Genomic DNA, 22,194 nt, shown 5'->3' on the forward strand with positions numbered 1-22,194 from the left:
ACTCTTTAGATTTTATAATGCGAACAAAGATTGTCTGTTAGATCACTTTTATATGAAGTAGTTATAGAAGAAGCTAATCTAATTTTTAATTTAAAAATTCAACATTATTCAAGTTGAGGAAATAACATGAATTGTCCCATTGTTATAAAAAAGTACAATCTTTCACCTTTTCACTTACAAAAGGACACCAGAAAAAGTTAGAACATCAGAAAATGCTATCCTTTGTTCCTTAAAAGATAATCAAGGCAAGGAGAAAATGAGAATTAAATATATGTTTTTAAGTCTCTTAAACTAATATAATAAAATAGAAGCAAACTCACAAGTATATTGTAGTACACAGTATTTAGAAATAATAATTAAAATAACTTTTTCTTAAAAACTCTAACGTGTTTTTTTTCCGGCCCTTAAAGTTTACAAAGTACTTTCAATACACTATTTTATTAAATAAATGCATTTTCAGAAATTATGTTACACTCTCCTTTCAATTAATAAATGTTTCTTACTTTTTCTACCTGTGATACCACATTTTTAATGAAAATTTTCATAATTTTCTCTAATACACAATAATCACCCTCTTTCCTAACACCCTCACACCTGTAGTCTACAGGATACAATTAGTGGATTTAAAATGTCTCATTCAGTCTTTGTCTCCCATGTGTGTGTAATGACTGCATATGTGAGTGTGCGTATATATGCACACATGGGGTGTGTTTGTCTTATCATCCCACATAGTCTAAATGCTTCTTTTGTAGAGAAACACATATAGCATTGAAGGGAAAAGAAACACAGAGATAGGGCAATTAAAACATTATACTTTATAGAACAAGAAGGAATATATTTTAGAATTCATTTATTTCTTCAAATTTATGTTCTCTCTCCCAGGTTTAGAGATAGAAGAATGTGTCTATATCTATATACAAAGACATATTTGCAGCATGAAGGAGAAACACAGGAAATGAAACAAAATTATTCATTAATGGAATGGCTGATTTCAAATGCCATTCCTTGTGTTTACAAAATATAACAAAATAGCATATACACAAAACCACTATATAAGTGATATAAATACTAGCAATTTTATAAATAGATTTATAATTACTACAGAAAAATCTAACATCAATAAAGAAATTTTAAAGTATTATTACTGTTTTAAGTTTCTGAGAATATATTATGTTCATACATATATATGTACTAAGAAGATGCACAATTTAAGAAATCACCTGAGTCAATGATTACCCTCACGTTACATGAAAAGTCTTCAATTTAACTCCTGGAATAAAAATCAAAATATATCTCTATTAAAAAAAAAAATTCATGCCAATGAGCCCAGATAGTCAACAATACAAGAAAATACTTGTCTGGGAATGCCTGCTTCATGACTATATCTGTAAAATCTTGACTGCCAGCACACTCAATGGGTCTTTTGGATATGGTATAATACATAGCATTATTTTAGCTCCATGTGAAACAATAAAAAAAAATCAAGCTGACTGTGGAACTTTCAATACATAGAAATGACTAGCAAAGTTATAAAACAAATCAAGAGATAAACAAAAACAAAAAAAGAAAATGTATCAAAAATAAACCATAATCATTTCAATAGATGAGAAAAAGCATTTGACAAAAATCAATACCCACTGTTGCTTAAAACGTTCTTAGCAAACAATATAGAAGGCTCTTCTTTAGTTTTATAAATGGTAGTCACAAAGAAACTACAGCTAACATCAAAGTTGAAGGTAAAAAGACTGAATCCTTTCCTCCTAAAATAAGGAAAACGTCAAGAATGCCCAATCTCACCACTTTTCTTCAATACTGAACTAGAAATCCTAGTAAATACAATGAGTCATGAGAACTGAAAAAATGGCATACAGTTTGAAGGTAAAACTGTCTCAATGCTTGTTTTCAAAAAAATGCTTAGACATACTCAAAATATCTATCAGAACTAATAAGAATAGCAAAGTTATGAGATCTGAAATAAATATACAAAAATATATTAAATTACATAGTGTTCAAAATATATAACATATAGTCAATTATGTTTCTATATATTGGCAGCAAATTATTAGAAAATGAAATTTTAAAATAATTCATTTTCAACAATATCAAAAAAATTTTAAATAAATGTAACAAAAGATGTGCAGGAGTGCTACACTGAAAACTACAAAACATTGTTAGGAGAAATAAAGTAAGTCCAAATAGTGGAAAGATACACCGTGTTCATAGAGTGTTATGATGTCAATTCTCCTATTCTATTTATTTAGTTAGCTCCCAATAAAAAAATCCCAGCAGAATCATTTGAAAAAATTGCCAAGGTAATTGTAAAATTCATATAGAAATAGAAAAAATAATACCTCATTTCAAGACTTATCATAAATTTACAGTAATCAAGATGATGGAGCACAATAATGGCATGAATAAATTCCTTTAAATATAGAAGAATGATAATTACAAATAGTGATAAATGCTTTGAATAAAATAGGGAAATGAATATAAAAAAAGATAATGGGGTACTAGAGTAAAAATAGATCAGTGAAAACAAATAGACCACTGAACCACTAGAATCACTTTCATACAATCAACTGGTGTTTGACAAAGGCACCAAAATTACCCCATTGGAAAATCAAACTCTTTTTTTAAAATGGTGTTAGACCACCACACGGGGGAAAGGATGGACCTATATTTCACACAATACACAAAAGTAACTTGAGAATGATGTCAGCAGGATGGCAGAATAGGAAGTCCCATCCTTTGCTCACCTTACAGAGACAACAACATAAAAATAATATACAGACAGAATAACTCCAGAAACCAATAAAGTTGTACCGCAGGTGAATGCAAAATCAGTAACAGCTACATTGAAACAGGTAAGAAGAGTCATTACTTTACTCACAACATCCCCACCCCAAGTACAGCTCAGACTGGCCAGTGGCTTCTCCTTTGGAGAGTATGGAGGTAGAGAAAAATGGAACATACATTCAACATTTCAGCTTTTCATAAAGCTACCCAAGGGGCTGCTTTCAGTCTTTGCTGATTCTGAATGGTAATGAAACTAGGATAGTATAGATAATTGAAGACTGCTGAAAGCAAGAGAGAGAAGCAGTGGCTTGCTGGAGAACCAGAGAACTTGTGATGCAGCAAAAAGTGGCCAACATGTCTCAGTGCAACTACAAGAAAGTGCCTAACTTGAAATTTCTACCTTGGGAAAGAGGGAGAAAAGTGGAGCAAGCATCCACTGTTCCAGATTTTCAGAGACTTGCCTGAGGGAAAAGTATGTATGTCTTGCCTGATTCAGAGTGCTGACAGAGAGTTGGCATACTTTGGATGCCTGGCAGCTACTGACAACAAAGGAGAATGGGGCTGCTTACTGCTGTAGCAGCAGAGAATCTAAATTACACAAACAGCAAAAGGAGAAAGGCATAAAAAGCACTGAAAAAAAAAGTCAACAAACTTGAAAGTGGGAAATTACATGCACAAGTCTAGAGAAAGTGCAACCTACAGAAAAAGGTTTCAGAAGCCCCCAAAATCTCTAGCTAGACTGACTTGAGGAGGGTATTTCCCTGTACAAAGCCAGTTCCTAAAGACCTGGAGAGATGGCAGTTTTTTTAAATATATAAAAATCAGCAAAATATTACAAAGCACATGAAGAAAAAGGGAAACAAGACCTACCAAAGTAACAAATCTATAGAAACCAAATCAAAAGAAACGGAGATCTATGAATTACCTGACAAGAATTCAAAATAATTGTCTTAAAGAAGTTCAATAATACATAAGAGAACACAAATGTCCACCTAAATGAAATCAGAAAACAGTGCATGCATAAAATGAAAATATCAACAGAGAGAGACAATAGAAAAGAAACAAACAGAAATGCTGGAGCTGAGGAAAACAATAATTGCACTAAAAAATTCACTAGAGGGGTCGACAGCAGACTTGACCAAGCAAAACAAAGAATCGGTGAACTCAAAGAAAGGTACTTTGAAATTACTGAGTCAGAAGAACAAAACAAAAAACCCATGAGAAAAGAGGGGAAAAGTATAAGGAAATTATGTGACCCAAACAACCCAACCAATATATGCATTATGAAAGTTTCAGAATAAAAAGAGAGGGACAGAGAACTTATTTGAAGAATTAATGGATGAAAACTTCCCAAATATGAGGAAGAAAATGAAGCTCAAAACACTCCAATCATGATGAAACTGAAGAGGCCTACACTAAGATTGATTTTAAATAAACAGTCAAAAGTCTGAGACAAAGAGAATTTTGAAAGCAAGAAGAGTGTACAAGGGTGCTTCCTAAGACTACCAGTGGATTTCTCAAAAGAAATGTTACAGGCCATAGGGGAGTAAGGTGATATATTCAAAATGCTACAAAACACAAAACCCTTACCCCTCCACCAAAAAATAGAAAACAAAAAAAAACAAAAACCTGCCAACCAAGAATACTATAGCCAACAAAACAACCCTTCAAAACTAAACAAGAATTTACTATTAGGTTAACATTAAACTAAAATAGATGACACCCTAGTATTAAAAAATTAACATTTTAAAGCTAAAAAAAAAAAACTGAACAAGAAGTATTTTCCCAGATATAAGCTGAGGGAGTTGATCATCACTGGACCTGCAGGGAATACCTCCAAGTAAAATGTTCATCACTAGACAGCAACACAAAAGCATGCAAAAATATAAAGCTCACTGGCATATATAAGCAAATACAGAATACTATAATATTGTAATGGTGACAGGTAAAGCACTTTTAATTCTGGTACAGAATTTAAAAGATAAAAGTATAAAAAACAATTCTAACTGTAAAACTATGTCAATGGTTACACATTATACAAAGATGCAACTGTTTAACAAAAACTCAACAACTGGAGAAGATATGTAAAAGGTATACAGGAGTTCTCTGTACTACACTTGTAAGTTTTCTTTAAATTTGAAATTAACAGAAAATAAATGTTTCTTATTTACCAGCAATAAACAAGTGGAACTTAAAACACAATACCATTTACATTAACACTGAAAAAAGTGAACTACTTAGGTATAAATCAAACAAAGTATATACAAAGTATATTTATTTGAGAAAAATCATGAAACTCTGATGAACAAAATCAAAGAACTAAATAAAGAGATATTATACTTTCATGGATTTTAAGACTTAACACTGTCAAGATGATGATTCTTCCCAACTTGATCTCTAGATTCAGTGCAATCCCAATTAACATCCCAGCAAGTTATTTTGAGAATATCAACAAACTGATTCTAAAGTGTATATGAATAGGCAAAAAAACCCCAAAAAAACAGAATAGCCTACACAACACTGAAGGAAGAGATTAAAGTTGGAGGACAGACATTACTCGACTCCAAGGCTTACTGGAAAACTATAGTAAATAAGACATATGGTATTGGCAAAAGAATATACAAATAAACCAGTGGAACAGAACAGAAAGCCCAGACCCACATAATACAGTCTGCTGATCTTTGACAAAGAAGCAAAAGTAATACAATGAAGCAAAGATACCCTTTTCAACAATTGGTTGTGGAACAGCTAAACACCCACAGGCATAAAAATGAACTCAGACACTGACCTTTTACCTTTCACAAAAGTTAACTCAACATGGATCACAGACCTAAATTAAAAACACAGAACTACAGAACTCCTATAAAATAGCACAGGAGAATATCTAGATGCTCTTAAATATGGCAGTACTTCTTAGATACAACATCAAAGGCAGGGTCCACAAAAGAAATAATTGATAAGCTAGGCATCACTAAAATTTAAAACTTCTTAAAAATGGGTAAAGGAGGTCAAAAGGTACAAATTTTTGGTTATAAAATAATTAAATCATCAGGATGTAATGGTGACCATAATTAATATTCTGCATTGCATATTTGAAAAGTTGCAAAGAGAGTAGACCTTAAAACTAATCACAAGAAAATAATTTTATAAACAATGAAAATATTTTGAATAATTTAAGGATTTTGAAATTATTTATAAAATGTAGTTTGAAAATTTCACATCCTTTCCCCTTAACAATATCAGCCTGATAACAAAAAATTCTGCACTGTGAAGGACAACATCAAGAGAATAAAACAACAAGCCACAGACTGAGAGAAAATATTTGCAAAAGACACACCTGATAAAGGACTTAACTAAAAAAGATAAAGAACTCATAAAACTCAAGAATAAGAAAACAAACAGGCCAACTAAAATAGGGCCAAAGACCTTAAGACACAACTCACCAAAGAAGATATACAGATGGCAAATAAGCATATGAAAAGATGTTCCACATCATACGTCATCAGGGAAATGCAAATTAAAATAATAATGACAAAATAAAATAACAATAACAACCAGTAAAAACCTGTCCAAATGGTCAAAGCCTAGAACACTGGCAACACCAAAATGCTGGTAAGGATATGGAGCAACAGGAACTTTCATTCACTGCTGTTGGGAATGCAAAATGGTACACCTGCTTTGGATAACAGTCTGGCAGTTTTTTACAAAGCTAAACATACTCTTACCATATGATCCAGCAATTCCACTCCCTGGTATTTAACCAAAGTTGAAAACTTATGTCCACACAAAAATGTACACACAGGTGTTTACAACAGCTTTATTCATAATGGCTGAAACCTGGAAGGAATCAAAATGTCCTTCAGAAGGTGAATAAATACATCCAGACAATGTAGTATGTGGTACGCCCAGCAAATGGAATATTGCACAGGGCTAAAAAGAAATGAGCTATCAAACCATGAAAGACATTGAGGAACCCGCATATTACTAAGTGAAAGAAGCCAGTCTGAAAAGGCTACACACTGTATGAGTCTAACTATACAACATTCTGAAAAGGGCAAAACTATGGAGACAGTAGAAAGATCAGTGGTTGCCAGAGGGTGGAGGGATGAGGGAAAATAAACTGGCAGAGCACAGAGGATACTTACAGTACCAAAATTACTCTATATGAAACTATAATGATGGATACATGTTATTATATACTTGTCTAAACTCAGATTATAGGACACCAAGAGTGAGCCCTAATGCAAACTATAGACTTTGGATAATTAGTGTGTCAATGTAGGTTCATTAATTGAAACAAATGTACCACTCTTGGTGTGGGGGATGTTGATAATAGGAGAGGTTATGAATGTGTAGGTGCAGAGGATACATGGGGAATCTCTATACCTCCCTCTGGTTTTGCTATGAACCTAAAACTACTAGAAAGATAGGGTCTTGAAAAAATATATAACTATAGCTATAAAAATGCTAATAGATACATAATATAATAAAGATGTGATTTTGGTGGGTGAGCAGATGTGAAACAGTAGGTTTTTTCGTATATGATTGAAATTAAGTTGTCAGTTTAAAACACTTTTTTTAATTATAACATATTTTATGTAAAACCCATGATAGCCACAAAGAAAATAACTATAGAAGATAAACAAAAGGAAGAAAGGAATAAAAGCACATTAATATAAAAAATGAGCAAAACACAAAGGAAGGCAGCAAGAGAAGAAGAGAGACAAAACAGCTGCAAGATCCAAAAAAACTGACAAAATGGCAATAGTCTTTTCATGTTAATTATTACTTTACATGTAAATAACTTAAATTCTTCAATCAAAAGACAGGTTGATTTTCCAAACTGAGCCATGTATCCACCCAACCTCTGCCTTCTGGACTTTCTAAGTCTGAATGCTAAGTCAGTACATCTCATCCAAAGTACATTTTAAACAGGACAGGCTCACTACTATAAAAAACAACTCCAAAGAGTTTCCATGTTAAAAAAAAAAAAGACAGGCTGCCTAAATGGATTGATAAAAAGCAATATGCAAATTACTGTATAGCACAGTGAACTATATTCAATTTCTTATAATAAAATATAATGGAAAAGAATCTAAAAAGAAAATTTGTGTATATATATATATATATATATGTTTGTATATTTACAACTGAATCACTTTGTTATACGCCTGAAACTAACATTGTAAATAAACTACACTTCAATAAAAAATTTTATAAATAAATAAACAAATAAAAGATGCAATTACATGCAGTCTATAAGAGACTCACTTTAGGTGTAAATAAAGTAATTGGCTAAAAGTTAAAGAATGGAAAAAGATATTCCATGCAAATGGTAACCAAAAGAGAGTAGGGGTAGACCTATTTACAGCAGATAAACTAGATTTTAAGTCAAAAAGTATCATAAGAGACAAAAAAAGACATTATGTAATAATAAAAGGCTCAATTCACCAGGAAGATAAAACAGTTATAAATATACATACACCTACTAACAGAGTATTCAAATATATGAAGCAAACAATGACAGAATTGAAAGGAAAAATAGAGAGTAACACAGTAATAATAGGAGATTTCAATACTCCACTTTCAACAATGAATACAACAATTAGACAGAATACGTATAAGTAAACAGAGGACTTGAACAACACTGTAGATAACTGAACCTAACAGACATATACAAAACACTCCACCCAACAGCAACAGAATATATATTCTTCTCACATGCACATGGAACATTCTTCAAGATAGATCACATGATAGGTCACAAATAAGTCTCAACAAATTTTAAAAAAAACTAAAATCATATGAAGTAACTTTTCTGACCACAATGAAATGAAACTAGGAATCAAGAGCAGCAGAAAAACTGGAAAATTCATAAATGCGTAAAAATTAAACAACATACTTTTGAAAAAAACCAATAGGTCAAAGGAGAAATCACTAGGGAAATTAGAAAAATACGTTGAGACAAATGAAAATGAAAACATAACATGCAGGTTGCAACAAAAATGGTCCTAAGATGGTAATTTATAGCAGGAAATGCCTATACTAAAAAAAGGCCAAAGGTCTCAAACCAACAACCTAACTTTACATCTCAAAGAACTAGAAAAAGAACAAACCACATGAAGACTTAGCAGAAGAAAGTGATTAATAATAATTAGAGAAGAACTATTGTAATAAAATATAGAAAAACAATTTAAAAATCATTGAAACTAAGAATTCATTTCTCAAAGATTTCCAGCCAAAATGGAGGAGCTTGCCTCTCCTAGCAACACAACAAAACCACAACTGAATGCTAAACAACCATTGATAAAAAAGACTGGAACCTGGCAAAAAGGATCTTTTGCAACTGGAAACATAAAGAGGGAACCACAGCAGGAAGTAGGAGGGGCATGCTCACAATATAATTGGGCCCCCCTACCCCCAGGGTGGGCGACCTGCCAGCTGAAGAATAGTTGTCACAGAGGCCCTCCCACAGAAGTGAGAGCTCTAAGCCCCATGTCAGGCTCCCCAGCCTGGGTTCCAGCATTGGGAGAAGGAGACCCCAGGACATCTGGTTTTGAAGGTCAGCGGGGCTTGGCTCTGGGAGCCCCATGAGACTGGGGGAAACGCAGACTCCATTCACTTGGGAAGCATACGTGGAAACTCACATGTGCCAGGTCCAAGGGTAGAGGCAATGACTTCAAAGGAACCTTGGCCAAGCCTGTCTGCTGGATTTGGAGGGTCTCCTGGGGAGGTGGGGTACAGCTGCAGCTCACCCAGGGGACATAAAGCTGGCGGCGAAAATTCCGGGAGTGTTCATCTACATGAGCTTTCCTGGAGGCTGACATCTTGATTGGATGCCAAGACCTAGCTGCACCCAACAGCCTGTAGGGAAGCCTTAGGCCAAACAACACACAGGGTGGGAACACAGCCCCACCCATCGGCAGACTTCCTAAGCCACAAAGGCCTCTAGACATGTCCCTACCCACCAGAGGTCCAAGACCAAGCTTCACCCAGCAGTGCGCAGGCACCTGGCTTCTCCTGCCAGGAAACCTGCATAAGCCTCTAGCCCAGCCTCACCCACCAGAGGCAGATACTAGAAATAAGAAAACAATGATCCCAAAGCCTGGGGAAGGAATCCACAAACACATAGAAAGATAGATGATATGAGGCAGCAAAGGAGTATCTCCCAGGCCAGGGCACAAGATAAAACCCAGAAGAAGAAATAAGTGATGAGATGGGAAAATTATCCAAGAAAGAGTTTAAAGTAATGAGGGTGAAGACATTCAGAGAACTCAAGAGGAAGATTTTAGTGAAGAGTTGGAAAATATAAAGAATATCCAAACAGAGTTGAAAAATAAAATCACTGTAATGAATAACACACTAGAAGGAATCAAGAACAAACTAAATGAGGCAGAAGGATGGATCAGTGAGCTAGAAGACAGATTAGTGGAAATCACTACTGCAGAACAGAAAACATAAAAAAAGAATGAAAAGAAATGAGGATAGTTTAAGAGAACTCTGGGACAACATGAAGTACACTAATATTCACATTATAGGGGTCCCAGAAAGAGGAAAGAGAGAGAGAAAGGACCTGAGAAAATTTTTGGAGAGATAATCACTGAAAACTTCCCCAACCTGGGAAAGGAAATAGTTACCCAAGTCCAGGAAGCACAGAGAGTACCACACAGGATCAACCCAAAGAGGAACACACCAAGGCACATAGTCATCAAATTTACAAAATTAAGGATAAGGAGAAAATATTAAAATTAGCAAGAGAAAAGCAACAAATAGCACACAAGGGAACTCCCATAAGGTTACCAGCTGATTTTTCAGCAGAAACTATACAGGCCAGAAGGGAGTGGCATAATATATTTAATGTGATGAAAGGGGAAAACTTACAACCAAGAATACTCTACCCAGCAAGGCTCTCATTCAGACTTGATGGAGAAATCAAAAGCTTTACAGACAGACAAAAGCTGAAAGATTTCAGCATCACCAAACCAGCTTTACAACAAATGTTAAAGGACCTTCTCTAGTCATCAAACCATAAGGAATGAGAACAAAAAGAAGAAAGAAAGAGAGAGAGAGAAAAAAGACCTATGAAAGATTGCTTTGGCTGTTCAAGGTCTTTTGTGGTTCCTTGTGAATTCTGGAATTGTTTATTCTAGTTCTGTGAGGAATATCATGGGTATTTTGACAGGGGTAGCATTGGATCTTGGATTGCTTTGGGTAGTGTAGCCATTTTGATAGTGTTGACTCTTCCAATCCAAGAGCACAAGAAATCTTTCCATTTCTTTCTGTCATTTTGGTTTTTGGAGTATAGGTAACCTCTTTGGTTAGGTTTATTTCTGGGTATTTTGTTGTTTTTGATGTAATGGAAATATTTATGCTGGTTATAAAATTCTGGTCTTTGAAGTGGAAAAAAAAAGTGAATGAATATCCTTCTTTCTTATGGGTGAGTTGTATTCCATTACATATACATATATGTAATACATATATAGATATAGATATATGCTGCATCTTCATTATTTATTGATGTGAATTTAGGATGCTTTTATATCTTGGCAATTATAAATAATGTTGCTGTTAATAGCAGGGTGTATGTATCTTTCTGAATTAATTCTTATTTTGTGGATGGCTTTAATCCTTTGATAACTATGTAAGTTTAAAAAGCTAATGCTCTAAATGTTCTTAGAAACAATGAACAGTACATATATGTAAATTTAAAAATATATGTGCAGTTAAAAAAAAAAAAGAAATGAGCTATCAAGCCATGAAAGACATGAAAGAAACTTAAAAGACATATTACTAAATGAAAGAAGCCAGTGTGAAAAGGCTACAAACTGTACAATTCCAACCAAATGACATTCTGGAAAAGGCACAGCTACATAAACAACAAAAAGATCGTGGTTTCCAGGGGTCTGGGGAGAGGGAGGGAGGGAAGAATGAACAGATGGAGCACAAGGGATTTTTAGGGCAATGAAATTATTCTGTGTCAAACTACAGTGGTGGCCACATGTCATTATATATTATATATTTGTCAAAACCCATAGAATGTACAACATCAAGAGTGAACCCTAATGTAAACTATGGACTTTGGTTGATAATAATGTGTCCATGTTGGTTCATCGATTGTACCAAATATGCCACACTGATGGGGGTATTGAGGGTAGGGGAGTATATATGTGTGGGTGGGAAGGGCTATGTGCGAACTCTCTGTATTTTCTGCTCAATTCTACTGTGAACCTGAAACTGCTCTAAAAGAATAAAGTCCATTAATTAAAAAAAAATCACATATACACACAAAAGAATTCATTTCTCAAAAAGATCAACAAAACTGGTAAGCCCTTACGGAAAAAAAGAGAGAGAGAGACTCACATAACTAAAATCAGATATGAAAGAGGAGACATTACAACTGATGCCAAAGAAATAAAAAGGATTATAGACTACTATAAACAACTGTACACCAACAAATTAAATAACATAGAAGAAATGGATACATTCCTAGAAATAAACAATCAACCAGAACTAAATAATGTAAAAATAGAAAGTCTGAACTGACCTATATAACAAGTAAGGAGATTGAATCAGTCATCAAAAACCTTCCAACAAGTAAAAGCCCAGGACCAGATGGCTTCACTAGAGAATTCTCCCAAATATTTAAGTAAGAATTAATGCCAAGCTCTCACAAACTGTTCCAAAGAATTGAAGAGGGGAGAACACTTTCAAACTCATGTTATAAGCCAGCATTATTACCCTGATACCAAAACCATATAAAGATATCACCAAAAAAGTAGATAAATGGGACTACACAAACCTTAAAACTTCTGTATAGAAAATAATAAACAGTTAAAAGACAATCTACCAAATAAGAAGAAAATATTTGCAAACCACACCTCAAATGAGGGGTCAATACACAGAATATATTTTGTTTTTAAAAATCCCTACAACTCACAAACAGAAAAACAAATAACCAGTTTAAAAATTGGTCAAAAGACTCAAAAAACATTTCTCTGAAGAAGATGCATAAACAGCAAATAGGCATATGAAAAAATTCCAACATTACAAAGTCATCAGCAAAATGCAGATCAAAAACACAAGATACCATCTCATTATCTGTTAGGATGGCCACTATCAAAAAAATTAACAAGTGTTGACAAGAATGTGGAGAAACTAGAACCCCAGTGCACTATTGGTAAGATTGTAAAATGGTTCAGCAGCTATGGAAAAATAGTATGGAGGTACCTCAAAAATTTAAAAACAGAACTTCCACAGGTATTCAGCAATCTCACTTATGGATATATATCAAAAAAGAACTGAAACAGGGTACTGAAGAAATATGTACACACCCATCTTCATTGCAGCATTATTCACAATATCCAAGATGTAGAAACAATCTAAATGTCCATCAGCGGATGAACAGATAAAGCAAATATGGTGTACGTACACATGTACACACACGTACACACTTACACACACACACACACACACACAGAGAGAGAGAGAAATATTTACTCCATCTTTAAAAAAGATGGAAATCCTGTCCCATGTTATAACATACATAAAACTTGGGACATAGTGCAAAGTGAAATAAGGAAATAAAAAAAGACAAACACTGCATGATTCTACTTCTATACCAGTTGTCTGAAGCAATCAAATTCATAGAAACAAAAGTATAATGGTGATTGCCAGGAGAGGGGAGTAGGGGGAAACTGGGAGTTGTTGTTTCAAGGGTATAGCGTTTCAATTAAGAAAGGTGACAAGAGTTCTAGAGATCTGTTGTACAACAATGTGCATATTGTTAGCAATACTAAAATGTACCCAAAAAATCTGTTAAAAATTATAATTTTTGTGTGTTTTAATCACAATAAAAAATCATCTGAATGCACAATAGATACAAAAAAGCTAAAACTGTAATTGCAAATTAAAACCATGAAATAGCACTACAAGCCCACCACTTTTGCTAAAATTAATAAAACTAATACACCAAGTGTCAGTGAATTTGTAAGTAATGGGAATGCACATACATTTTTGGTGGGAATATAAAATGATACAGCCACGGAAAACCACTTGGAAAATATTTGTTTCTTCTAAAACTAAAAGACACACCTACACTATGACTAAGAAGTTCCACTACTAGATTTTCAGTTCAGAGAAATGAACACAGATATCCACAAAAAGATTTTTGAAAGAAATGTTTATAGTAGTTTATAATAGCCAAACCCAGAAATATCCCAGGGAGGAGTCCATAAACAGGAAAACAGATAAACTGTGGTATATTCACTACTTAGCAATGAACAAGAACAAAGTAGTGATACATAAATCAAAGCATTATGCTTACTGTAAGAGGTTACTTGAAAAATATCACTACTATATGATTACATTTACATAAAATTCTATTAAAAAAGTGATATATCCATACAATAGAATACTATTCAATAATAAAAAGGAATGAACTGTTGACATACACAACATGGATGAATCTCAAAAGTATCACGCTGAATAAAAATTTGTAATACTAATGAAAACTAATCTATAGTTGAAAAAAATCAAAACAGTGGTTACCTCTGAGGTGAATGTATACAGGAATTAATTGGCAACAATTACAGGGGGACTTTCTGGGGTAATGGTAATATATTTGGCAGGTATATGCATACATCAAAACTCAGCCAGTGTATGCTCAGAATTTGTGCATTTCAATGCATATAAATTTTGCCTCAAAAGAAAATTTCAAAGTTTTTGTTTTCAAAAGGAAAAATCTGTAAAGGAATACTGAACTCTACTCAATGATAAGTATGCTGAAGTATTTAAGGGGAAAGCCTATAATGTCTGCCACTGGAAATGCATCTAAAAATTAGGATAAATTAATGGACAGAGAGAGGAACAGATCAATGTATATATATGTGATGAAGTAATAAGTAAAATGTTAATGGTAACATCTAGGTGGTAGACATATGGGTCTTTACTGTAAAATTCTTTCAATTTTGCTGTATCCTTGAAATTTTTCATAAAAATATTAGAAAATACCTATGAGATATATCTGAAGCGGTAATTAGAAGAAAATTCATATGCTTAAATATTTTTATCAATAGAAATGAAGCACAAATCTAAATAAATTCCCAGCCCAAAGACTTGAAAAGGAATAACAAAGTAAACCAAAGGAAGCACAAAGCAGAAAATAAGAATAAAAGTAGAAATTAATAAGGTAGAAAATGGAGGAAAAGATTTAAATAATAAATCAAAATGATTTCTTTTAAATTAAAATAGACAATTCACTTGTCAATGTAATCGAATAAAGGAGAATGCATAAATACACAAAATAATAGATGACAAGAGAAAAATATGCATTGAAACGGAAGAAAAAATTTCAAGTCATAAAAAATTACTTTGCAGACTTCCAGGCAAATAAATTTCAAAATGCAGTTGAAATAGATAATATACTAGAAAAATACAGTTTACCAATATTAAACTTATAAGAAATATAAACTTTATACTGACTGTATTTCTGTCAAATAAATAAAGTTACCAATGTACCACTCAACAAAAAAGCACCAGGCCCAGATGTTTTCACAAATCTACCAAAACTTTGAATACCAGATAGTCCCAATGCTCCACAAATAGTTCCCCAGCATTAAAAATGAAGAAAAACCCTCCCAATTCTTTTTATAAAGTAAGAATAATACCTTGATAAACACTGTGCCAAAAAAAAAAAAAGACCATCATCACGTATGACTATAAATGTGAAAGTACTAAACTTAAAAATTAGTGAACACAATCCCACAGCACCTTAAGAAAATACTACACCAGGACCAAATGAGATTTATTCCAGAAATGCAAGGTTAGTTCCTTAATAGCTCTAAGGGGGAAAAAATTGATTATATCCACAGATGATTTAAAAAAAAGCCTTCAATAAAATTCAATATCCATTCTTGGAAAAAAACAGTGATTTTTTTTAAAATCTTTTTTAAAAAATTTTTTTAAATCTCTATTTAAAAACTAGAGATATTCTCACCCCAGAACCAGTATATTTTTTAAGGGGAAACACAAGGGGCACTTACATTAAAATCAAGAAAAAGACAAAGATATATTTCATCTCCACTGGTATTCAATATTTTAGTGGAGGTAAAAGGCAATGCAACTAGATGAGAGAAAGCAAACAGAAGTAGAAAAATTGGAAAAAAAAGTAAAATTATTTCTATTTACAGACAATATAATAGTGTATCTGACAAACTCTAAAGAATCAATACTGAAACTAACTCAAGCAATAAAAGTAGGGCATAAAATTAATATAATCCCAAAATAATACACAGATTCAATACAATCCCTATCAAAAGTCCACGGTATTTTCACAGAAATAGAACAAATAATCCTAAAATTTGTATGGAATTGCCAAAGACCTCAAATGACCATAACAATCTTGAGAAAGAAGAACAAAGTTGGGAGAATCATGCTTCCTAATTTCAATCTATATCACAAAGCTATAATCATCAGAACAGTATAGTTTGGGCATTAAAACAGACACATAAAGCAATGGAAAAGAACTGACAGCTCAGAAATAAACACATTTGTACATCATCAATTAATTTACAACAGAGGAGCCAAGAATATATAATGAGGAAAGAATATTCTCTTCAATAAATGGTGTTGAGAAAACTGGATAGCCATATGTGAAAGAATGAAACTGGACCATTATCTTACACCATACACAAAAATCAACTCAAAATGAATTAAAGACTTAAACATAAGACCTGAAACCACAACTCCTAGAAGAAGACATAGAGGAAAACCTTCAAATGAAAAAACTTCTGCACAGCAAAAGAAACAATCAATCAAATGGAAATACAGTGTACTCAATGGGAGAAAATATTTGCAAATCATGTATCTAATAAGTTAATATCCAAAATACAGTTGACCCTTGAAGAACTCAGGGGTTGGGGTGTCAACTCCCCCTGCCCCCCCAGTCAAAAATCCACATATAACTTTCAGCCTTCCATATCCCCAAATCTGCATCCATGGATACAACCAAACTTGGATAGTGTAGTACTGTAATATTTACGTAATGGAAAAAATCCACATATAAGTGGACCCTTGCAGTTCAAATACCAAGTCATTCAAGGGTCAACTGTATATAAGAAACTTATACAACTCAATAGCAAAAAACCAAATAATCCAATTTAAAAAATGGACAGAGGATCTGGACAGACATTTTTCCAAAGAAGACATACAATGCAATTCCTATCAAAATACCCACAACATTTTTTACAAAACTAGAACAAATAATTCTAAAATTTGTATGGAAGCACAAAAGACCTCGAATAGCCAAAACAATTTTGAGAAAGAAGAATAAAGCTTGAAGTATTATGCTCCCTGATTTTAAACTGTACTACACTGCGACTATCATCAAAACAGTATGGTACTGGCATAAAAACAGACACACAAATCAATGGAACAGAATAGAAACCCCAGAAATGAACCCACAGTTATATGGGCAATTAATTCACAACAAAAAAGGTAAGAATATACAATAGGGAAAAGACAATCTCTTCAACAAATGGTGCTGGGGAAACTGGACAACCACAATGCAAAAGAATCCAAATGGACTACTTTTCCACACCATATACAAAAATGAAGTCAAAATAAATCAAAGACTTCAATGTAAGATTTGAAATCATAAAAATTCTAGAAGAAAAAGGCAGTAAGGGCTTTGACAACGGTTTTAGCAATATTTTTTTGGACATGTCTCCTTAGGCAAGGGAAACAAAAGCAAAGTAAACAAATGGAACTGCATCAAACCAAAAAGCTTTGGCAAGGTGAATGAAACTACCAACAAAACAAAAAGACAGCCTACTGAATGGCAAAGATATTTGCAAATGATATATCTGATAATGGGTTAATACCCAAAATATACAATGAACTCATACAACTCAACATCAAAAAAAACCAAACTGGATTACAAAATCCAATTTTTCCCAGGCAGAGGACCGGAATAGACATTTTTCCAAAGAAGACACACAGATGACCCAAAGAGACATGAAAAGATGCTCAACATCTCTAATCATCAAGAAAATGAAAATAAAAATCCCAATGAGAAATCACTTCACACCTATGAGAATGGCTATTAACAAAAAGACAAGAAATTAAGGATAAGGAGAAAAAGGAACTGTTGTCCACTGCTGGTGAGAATGTAAATTGGTAAAGGCACTATGGAAAATAGTACAGAAGTTCTCCCAAAAAATTAAAAATAGAAATACTAAACCTATAATGAAAAAGAATATGAAAACAAACATATGTATATGCATGACTGAAACATTAAGCTGTACACTAGAAACTGACACGTTGTGACATCAATCAATCAAACAAACATATTGTACTAAAAAAAAAGAAAGGAAATACCGTATAATCCAACCAATTCCATTCCACTTTTGGGTATTTTTCCAAGAAAACAAAAATACTAATTCAGAAAGATATATGCACCCCTGTGCTCATTGCAGCATTATTTACAGTAGCCAAATATAGAAGCAATCTAAGTGTCCATCATTGCAGCATTATTTACAATAGCCAAATAAGGAAGCAATCTAAGTGTCCATCGACAGATGAATGAATAAAGCTATGTGTATACACACAAACCCACAATGGACTATTACTCAGCCTAAAAAAAGGACAAAATCTTGCCATCTGTGACAACCTGGATGGACCTAAAGCACATTACACTAAGTGAAATAAGTCAGACAGAAAAAGACAAATACCATATGATTTCACTTACATGTGGATCTAAAAAACAAAGCAAATGAACAGACATAACAAAACAGAAACACTTTCAGATACAACCAACCCTCTGATGGTTGCTACAGGGGAGCGGGTTGGGAGGGTGATGAGTGAAATTCGTAAGGGAGATTAAGAGAAATAAACTTCCAGTTACAAAATAAGTAAGTCAAGGGAATATAACATACAGCATAAGGAATATAGTCAATAATATTGTGATAACTTTAAATGGTGACAGATGGTAACTAGACTCACTGTGGTGATTATTTCGTAACATGAAAATATCAAATCACTGTATTTTACATTTGAAAATAATATAATATTGTGAGTCAATAATGCTTCAATTAAGAACAAAACTAATCATAATTAGTAAAAAATAAATTTCAATTAAAAATAAAATAAAAATTTTAAATGTCATTCTATTGGTGAGACTGTAAGGAAACAGAACTCTCTTACATTACTGAGAGGAATTCGGCAACTTCTAACAAAAGTATAAATTTATTCACCTTTTGGCCCAGCAATCGCACTTCTAGGAGTTTCCCTTGAAGATATACCTCCAAACATACAAAAATACTCATGTACAAGGTTATTCATGATAGCATCTTAGTAACTATAAAATATTGGTGATATCCTTAATGTTCACACCAAGGTAAGTAGCTAAACAAATTATGATATATACACACAATGTAGTATAACAAGCAGCTATTTAAAAAAATGAGTAAGATTACTATTAATTGATACAGTGATTTCCAAGATACATTAGCAAACAGAAAAAGCGAAGTGTAAAAGAGTATCTATAGTATGCCATAGATATAACCACTACTTTGTTTAAAAAGAAACAGGAAAGCTAAAGCACAAACTAACAGGATTAGTTACCCAGGGAGGTGATTTGGAACAGGAGAGTAGGAAGAAAAGGGCATGATATTTCTCTATGTACACCTTTTAGTACAGTCCTACCTTTGGAATCATATTAATGTTTCATATACTAAAATAAAGGCAAAGGGACCAATAAGTAAATACAATTTTAAAAACTTAGGGGAATAAAAAACCTAAAATAAAATATAAACAGAAACAAATAAACCTAACTCTTTGGAGAAACTAACCATAATGAAGTGGAGGGGAGAACCAAATACCCTAGAGTAAAGATAAAAAGAACCATAAAAAATATCAAGCTCTATAAGTTTGTTTTCCACAGTGGTACCTATCAGCAACTCTAAAACTACTTTCTGTATATTCTAGAATTGAGGAAATTACAAGAAAATATATTGTGAGTAATAGTAGGTTTCTCATCGTTGCAACATGAAATGATACAATATATGTCACAACTTGAGTACTTCATGAAGAACATAATAAAAATTATACTAAAAAGCATATCATCTAATTACTCTATAACTTATCCATGGAAATGTGCAACAAACTTCACATATTTGATCTTGCTCCTCCTGCCGTCCCCCAAAACATGCTTCATCTTTCAATTATTTTTTAGACACATAACAACAAAGTTGTCTGGAAGTTTTTGTCTTTCCATGACCAAATTCACTCTTTTCTATTAAGAAGCACAGAGATCATTAACAACATACCTTTAGATTTAGAATCACATTGGACTTTTTTTCTTTAATTCACTATAGTTGACCTTGAGCCACATGGGTTTGAACTGCAAGGGTCCACTTTTAAGCAGATTTTTTTCAATCAGTACAGTACTACAAAGATCTGAAGTTGCTTAAGTACATGGATATGGAAACATGGATACAGAAGACCAACTATGGGATCTGAGCATCCTCAGATTTTGGTTTCTGCAGCAGGTCCTGGAACCAAACCCCTGCAGATCCTGGAACAAATGTACTTACATCTTCTCTGTTTAAATTAAAGTGTTGATTAACTAAACTGTTCAAGGAGTGAGTTGTTCAACTTTCTTGAAAACAAGATTAACCTAGGAACTCATTTAGTTTAAGTATTTTGAAGAATAAATCCCTAGAATACATTTTCCAAAATAATATCATGTATAGAACATGAATGAAGTATTTTCTCAAAATTTAGGACTTCTTAGTGCCTCTGGATTATTTAGTTATTGCAGTTAAATGCAGAAGTAATTGTCAATGCAAGAGGCTGAGAAGTTGCTATTTTGAGTAAACTTCTGAAGTCGTTTCCTTATGTATAAAATGAAGGTATCACCCTGCATGACAGCCTAAAAGAGTTACAAAACTCAAAACATTTAGTAAAATGCATATGTGCTGGATAGTTTGTTGCTGACTAGACATCACTGCCATTCCTTTTAAGGTTTCCCTTCATTGCAAAAGAGAAGAAATTTATGTTTCCAGATTCCCTTCTGGCGGCAGTTGTAAGTAAATACTTGGGTAGAGAAGCAGTTCCCAGGTAAGCAGTTTATTGAGAACCATCCACTTTGGTGCTACAAACCGAGTTTTTAAGATTTCCAGTGACTTCTGAGAAAACAACCAGCTTCCGTGCTTCAGGCTAAAATAATCAGTAACAGCGTCCCTAATTCTCTGAGCCCTTCCAAAGGTTATATAAGCTTTTAACTCCCCACGTTAAAACTTCGATACTTGGAATTGAGTGATCTGTATCTTCCTAATCAAACTGTGACAGACTGATAAAGTGTATGTGAAAATACTCTACAAACAGAAAAATCAAGACCATGCAAAGGATGGATTATTATTTCTGTTCCCAATGACAGAAAATTTCAGTTGAAGTTGTTTTCTGGTAATCAGCCTCTTTTTAGACAGATCAATACGTCCATAAAAAAGCTTTCCTTCTACAAATCAATAAAATAATAAAATTTTTCCTTGCTACAAAAATCAGTTCTTTAGCTAATTTCATTTCCCCAATTAATCAATCAAGGCATGTTTACCAAGCAAGGCATTGTGTTAAGTACTAAGAGATTCTCCTGCAAGAGTTCACAATATATGAAAATAACAAAAATATTTGTAATATAACTGTTACATATCAGGAACCAAATGTGACGATAGGTCACAGAAAGTATGGGTTAAATTTGACTTGGGAATAAAAAGATAAAAATCAAAAAAGGATTTAAGGAAGAAGAGAATTAGAGATTAAACAGAACTGAACACCAAAAGGTAGGAAGACTTAGAGTAGAGATAATGTAAGAAACTGGAATAGCATGCTTAAAGAAACAAAGCTAGCAACTCACGGACATGTATAGAGAACAAAGGCATGGAACAAAGAGTGGCCTGCTTCTATGTGGAGTGTATACAAAGGAGAGGAGGCTGAGGCCAAATAACACAAGGCCAGAAAAGCTAAACATCTGGACTTTACTGCTATCATCCAACTTCAGATTCACAGAGACATTTATAGAATTTTAGGCCTAGATAATAAAATCAGGCTGTTAATATACCCCCACAACTAGAGCCTAATAGTAGTAAGAACTGAGCAGAGGAAAGAAACTGATCTTTCTAAAAAGCTGTTTTTATCCTAACATTCTTCTGCTCAAAAACCGTCAATAACTTCCAAATACCTCTTTTTATCAAGTCAACTCCACACCATGGTCCCCATCCTATTCAACCATATTTTCTAGCATTAGCCAAAATGTACAACTCTTTCCAGACAGGCTTTGCTCTGTATTATTGGCCCTTGAGCACAGCCAGAAAATGCAGGTAAAGTAACATCATGTATTCATCT

General features: G+C 33.3%; 1 protein-coding gene across 4 annotated transcripts in view; it reads right to left on the reverse strand.

Annotated features, from left to right (window-relative positions):
- The window catches only part of RSRC1 (arginine and serine rich coiled-coil 1), a 349,746-nt gene that overhangs the window by 317,396 nt on the left and 10,156 nt on the right, over positions 1 to 22,194 (reverse strand). The gene's annotated exons all lie outside the window — the stretch shown is intronic.

Source organism: Camelus ferus, chromosome 1 (assembly GCF_009834535.1).
Source record: "Camelus ferus isolate YT-003-E chromosome 1, BCGSAC_Cfer_1.0, whole genome shotgun sequence".
Classification (NCBI taxonomy): domain Eukaryota; kingdom Metazoa; phylum Chordata; class Mammalia; order Artiodactyla; family Camelidae; genus Camelus; species Camelus ferus.